A 5,490-nucleotide genomic window follows, 5' to 3' on the forward strand; every position below is an offset into this window, starting at 1 on the left:
CAGGTGAGGATGCCCACTCTGATGTAGACTCCTGATGACACCGGCATCTAACATCTTCTTCAGATGTTCCTCTTCCTCCCGACAAAGCAAGCTGGAGTACGCCGCATACGTTGCTTTATTGGTTTGGCATCCCCGGTATCAATTTCATGCTCAATCGCCGTAAAGTTTCCCAAGTCCAAAATCTTCTTTGGCGAACACATCTGAAAATTCAGAAAGAAGTTCTGCTAACCTCTCGCTTTGCTCCCTGTCTAAATGCGTAGTAGAAGCTTTATACAACTCTTTAAGATGATCTGGTATATTTGGTTCATTTGGTGCTTTTGGTGTAGCCTTCTGGCTAGAAGAGCTGAAAGCATCTTTTGCAGAAGACTGTTCACTTTGTTTACAGCATGGCAGGTAAATACATCAGTTTCCTTCTGTAAACTCTTCTCTTCCAAGATGGATTGCACTTCGTATGCGTAGCAATAACCTTCCCCTTCTTGAACGTCCTGTAGAAGTTTGTAGGGTTGACTAAAACACCACGGGCTGTGTATTCGAAGATCGGACTGTTCTTGGAATAAGAACACCAGGAATTTGTTACGGTGTCATTTGGCTCAATGAAGTAGTCTTCAAGTTTGATTGTCGATCTTACATGTTATGCGAACAGCTGTATTTGGGTGGTACTACAGTACGTTTAGTCACTGTGATTCTTGCTACAACTGGATTGCCTTCTTTGAACCTGGTATTCATGGGTATTCGCTCCCCGTTCAAAATAAGTGTGTCAGATGCATGTCTAACAATACTCCTAAATGATGGAGGAAATCGTTGTCCCAACAGCATTTCATCACTTATGGGTGCTACATAAACTCTTTCCTGAATACTTGGGAACCCAACTGTAGATGTAAAGGTGTTGTACTAAAACCCTTCAAAACAGTCTCTTTATCTGCCATCTGCATAACAACCTCTTTAACTTTAGCAGGCTTGGTCCTCAAATTGTTATAGACTTTTGTAGACAAGATGGTAATTTCTGCACCAGAGTCTATACGAGCCTTGACTCTTGATCAGCTACTTTCAGGTATCATACGATGAACCTGCTTGAACTTGATGTACACTGATCGTTTCTTCCTCTTGAACCTCTTTAACTGATTCAGGATTGGGACTTGTTTTGTCTGTAACTTCCTGTGAACTGAAAGCATCACAGTTGATTTGTTTATTGCCTTCGCTAGACTGGTTAGTTAGTGCAGTTTCTGATTTAGCCGCAGTCTTAATTGCATGTTCAGAGCTGGAAGCTTCTGTAACATGAATTTGCTCTGAGCTGGAAGTTCTTGTTAACACTGATGGAGGATTGTTGTTCACTTCAACATCTTTTGTGTAATGGCCACCTACTTCTTTTCTTTGGCTGTAATGTTTGGCCTTTGCATCCAGCCTTCCTTGTTTAAATCCGATCTGCTCTTCTATTTTTCGATTGCAGCCACTCTTTGTACTTTCTACATTTCTTCTTAGATGCCCTTTGCTTTACAGAAGTAGCATTCTATCTCGGACAGACCTGAAGTTGGTGGTTTGTCTTGAACTTCCGGTTTTCTTTAACTGCTCACCTAACTTTCTAATTGCTTTGGCAATCATGTCATCTACCCTGGTTTCTGACAATGAACCGACTGCATTGACTGAAACATCATCTTTTGCTTTTCGGCTTGGTCGTCTGCTACTACTGCTTGCGAAATGTACTGGTGATGTTTAACGGCATTCAGTGCTGCTGACATACTCTTCGGCCTTTCAAAACAGGCGTGTTTTGCAGCTTCTCTATCAGTACACCCTTGGCAGAACTTCGAAATAGCTTCCTGCATACGATGGTATTCTGGTAAATCTCGAAAAGCAGTTGTGGCGAGGGTAAGAACATCTATCTGCCCAGTCTTCAAGAGATTCTTCAGTTTTTTGTGAAGCCTGCTGAAATTTTGCTCTTGCTGTTTCCGTTAATTCTTTTGAACCAAATCTAGTTTCTAGCTTCTTCATAATCTGACTGAAGGAGTACTGTTCTCCCATTCTGGTTGTGATTGTGAAAAAGTCTAGCGCTTTGCCTCTAAGCTCCAATTCAAATAATCTCGGCATTCTTCTTCAGACCAATTTAGAACAACCATATAACTTTCAAACTTCTGTTTAAATGACAGCCAACTGGAAGTCCCATCATACTTCAAATTTTTCGGAAGCCTTTTTGGATCGCCCCTTCTTTCTATAGAATAGCGTCTGTAAGATCTGCTATGTCTATAGTCATCTTCGTCGTCGCTGTCGAAGAAGTATCTCTGGTGACGGTATGCTTCATAATAACTGTCACGTCTGTATGGCGACCTTGACCTTGAACGTCGACTGTGTCTATCTCTAGAAGTTGAAACATCTCTATAATATCTAGACCCTGATGATCTTGAATCGTCTCTTGCCTGAAAGGCTGTAGACGAATAGTGACGTTGCCTTGAACTTGACCTTGACCTATCTCTATAAGCTCTTGGGTCTATTCTAATATGGCGTTCAGTGGAGCGGTATCTGTTTCTATCACCCGATCTGCTTCTACTTCTTGAATATCTTGAATGTCTTGACCTTTCAGATGACCTTTGTGTGTAACGTGACCTCTGGTTATCATCATATGACCTTGACCGATGACGTGGTGAATGTCTTGACCTTGACTATGTCTGTATCCGAAACCGGTGAAACTGGTTCTGGAACATGTTCTGGAGATGTAGTCGTGTCATGCTTTTTCGGTTTTGCAGCATCGTCTTGCCTTTCATCGTATCTAAAATGTTGATGATTTCCAGTTGTCCCTGTGTCATACAACCGAGAAGTTGATTTAGTGTCATCTGACCTATATTGATATCGGTTCATGTGTGTTGACCTATTTCTGGACGTTGATCTTGATGCTGACCTTCTATGGTAATGTCCATTTTTCAGTATACTATATCGTTCACGTGACCTGGACCGTCTATCTCTTGACCTTTTGTATGGAGACAAAGACTCTCTTCTGTAAGTATCACGTGATTTTGGGCTGTAATGTTGATACGTAGACCTTCGTTCACTCCTTGGTGATCTGGAAGTCATGCGTCTTGGCGGAGATCTGAAAGACCTATGCCTTGACGGAGACCTATGTCTGTAATGCCTATCATCTGGGTAATAGTCAGACCTATCAACATCATAGTACCTGTCGTAAGATGAATCACGTGACCTTGTATGATGTGATTTGCCATTTCGTGGTGAACTGCTTCTATTTGTAGTATCTTCCGTATGGTTATGACCTGTGGTGCTATTCCCTTTTAAATTGCCTGTTTCTTTCTGCTGAGATAATCTATTTCTGAAAGAACTAGATTGATCTCCCCTGTTGCTAACAGTATCTTGTTTAACCCCTGACGGCTGTAGTTTAACAGAACTCTTTGGTCTTGCACCTGTATCTGTTGATGTGTTTACAGCAGCTGTTTCAATTGTTGATAACGAGGCAATTAAATTTTCTATATCTTTATTACCTATACCTTGACTATAGCGTAAAAGATAATCAAGTGCACCTGTTAGGTCATGAACATTACTGCTTGAAGGTAATTGTACACCTTGGGCACTGCCTTGTGTTGACACCCTTGGCCTGGTATTAACAATGGTATTGACTGTTGTTGTTGTTATTAAGGGGGTTTTATTTACTGTTGTTGTCATAACTACAGATGTAGTTTGGGTGTTATTTCCTAATTTTGTTATGGGTGTGGAAAATAAAGGAGCTTGAATTGACCCAGTGGTACTGAAAGTAACCACAGGTGACATTTCTTGTGCACCTCTCCCCCTTCTTGAAAGTTCTTCAGGTGACATGAAGTTAATAGAGTCTAAGACATCTTTTGGTACTTCTCCTGGGAATGCCAAACAGAAGATGTCCTTTGTTATACACCCATATGTGTGTCTATAATTTAACAAATTGGCAGCTCTTCTAGGCCCAATGCATGGTATTGACCTCAGTTCTTCTTCAGAAGCTTGATTTATGAAAATCATGGTCAATGTCTATGTCAATCAATGTCGGTCAACAATAATTAATTTTGTGTATGAAATACTCGAAATTATCTCAATTTATTTGAACCGAAATATTATGTATGTGGTCAAACCAAATATTTTTCAGACTAACTGCAGTTGGTTCGAATGTAGCAGATACACTACTAATTCAAATATTTAGACCGGCCACCCGACGCTTCAATAAATATTTGATTTATCACGGTAGTGTATAGGTTACACTGGTTCGAATGCGGCACTGGCCCCTTGAGAATCCAGTTTTCAAAAATTAAAAAGCACTAACCATGCAGTGTCTTTCAATATGTACTAGGTGGGTCCTGTAGACGTCCACTCTATCTTGTTATACCTGTAAAAGGCTTTATTGAGTATGGGAGACTTTCGCAGAGACAGAGGTTTTCCTTACCCAGAAAGTAATAAATTACTTGTCAGAAACCTACAGCTAGATATATCTTAGCTTGGTAGAACCAATGGTAGAACCCCTTGTTGATGTACAGAGAGTACTTTAGACTGAAAGTCGTGAAAGCCTCTTTCTGTTCAATATCAACTTTATTTCAGGCAGAGCTGGATTAGTGTTTAGAAAACACTGTAATATTAATGTAGTAAGGCTGTTCTTGAATTTTTTCCTAAGTAGAAAATTCCACGCGAAAAAATCCTAAGGTGAATTTAGCAGCCTTCTACCAAATAAAATTCTGCCAGCGTAATCCAATTTATATCCTCGTCGCCATTATTGTAAACCTTGTTTTCTCTGCCTAACAAAACGGGATAAGAGTGGGTTATACTTAGCAATTGGTTGTTTGCTCCTCTAGCTGTGCACTTCTGCTCTGTTGGGCGATCAGCTGTTCAACTGAAGTTCCGTGCGCAGTTACCGCCAAAAGTTACCCCTACACCGGCTAAACTTCCGGAGGTATAACACCACTAAATACCGATGGTGTCCGCTAGATGGAGTACCGTCACAACAATACATATGTCTACAGTAGACATATGTATCATTTGTAGGGGGGTCATATTTCATTACATATTTTTCATTTTGAACTCATTTAGGATGAAAAACAAGGCCATATTCTTTGTCCCAGGTCCGATACTGGTGCCTGTGCTCCAGACCGAGTGTTTTGCAAAGTACCCATGAATGATATAAGGGATAAAACATGCACTTTAATTTACAGGTAAGTCTTCAGAAATAGGAGAAGTTGTAAATGTTGCGTTCATCCCTCTTTTGATATTACATTTAATGTATTACATTGAAGTAACGTTTATTCCAAGTTCAGAATTACCGGTAAGGTAAGTCCAGTAGAGTGCTTTCCCTTGATTCGTATAATCTTCGTAATGCACATCTTGACTAAATCATAGTTCATATAATTTTCAAGAATAATTTTGTAAAACATATTAACTTGAAACAAAAAGTTCTAAATTGAAAGTGATATCTCAGATTTTAAAGAAAAGCTTGTAAGAACGAAATAAAATTATTTTAATTATTTTGAACATTACACC

At 39.8% G+C, this 5,490-nt stretch overlaps 1 protein-coding gene across 5 annotated transcripts in view; it reads right to left on the reverse strand.

Annotated features, from left to right (window-relative positions):
• The window catches only part of LOC123545161 (CDAN1-interacting nuclease 1-like), a 50,819-nt gene extending 45,514 nt beyond the window's left edge, over positions 1-5,305 (reverse strand). Inside the window, exon 1 of one of the 5 annotated variants that reach the window (XM_045331473.2) lies at positions 5,274-5,305. The gene's annotated coding sequence lies outside the window, so the exon portion shown is untranslated. Of the gene's footprint in view, positions 1-5,163 lie in introns of all 5 variants that reach the window. The other 4 variants (XM_045331475.2, XM_045331474.2, XM_045331476.2 and 1 more) reach the window with 4 other exon arrangements.
• Between the last annotated feature and the right edge of the window lie 185 nt (positions 5,306-5,490).

This window comes from Mercenaria mercenaria, chromosome 1 (assembly GCF_021730395.1).
Source record: "Mercenaria mercenaria strain notata chromosome 1, MADL_Memer_1, whole genome shotgun sequence".
Lineage (NCBI taxonomy): Eukaryota > Metazoa > Mollusca > Bivalvia > Venerida > Veneridae > Mercenaria > Mercenaria mercenaria.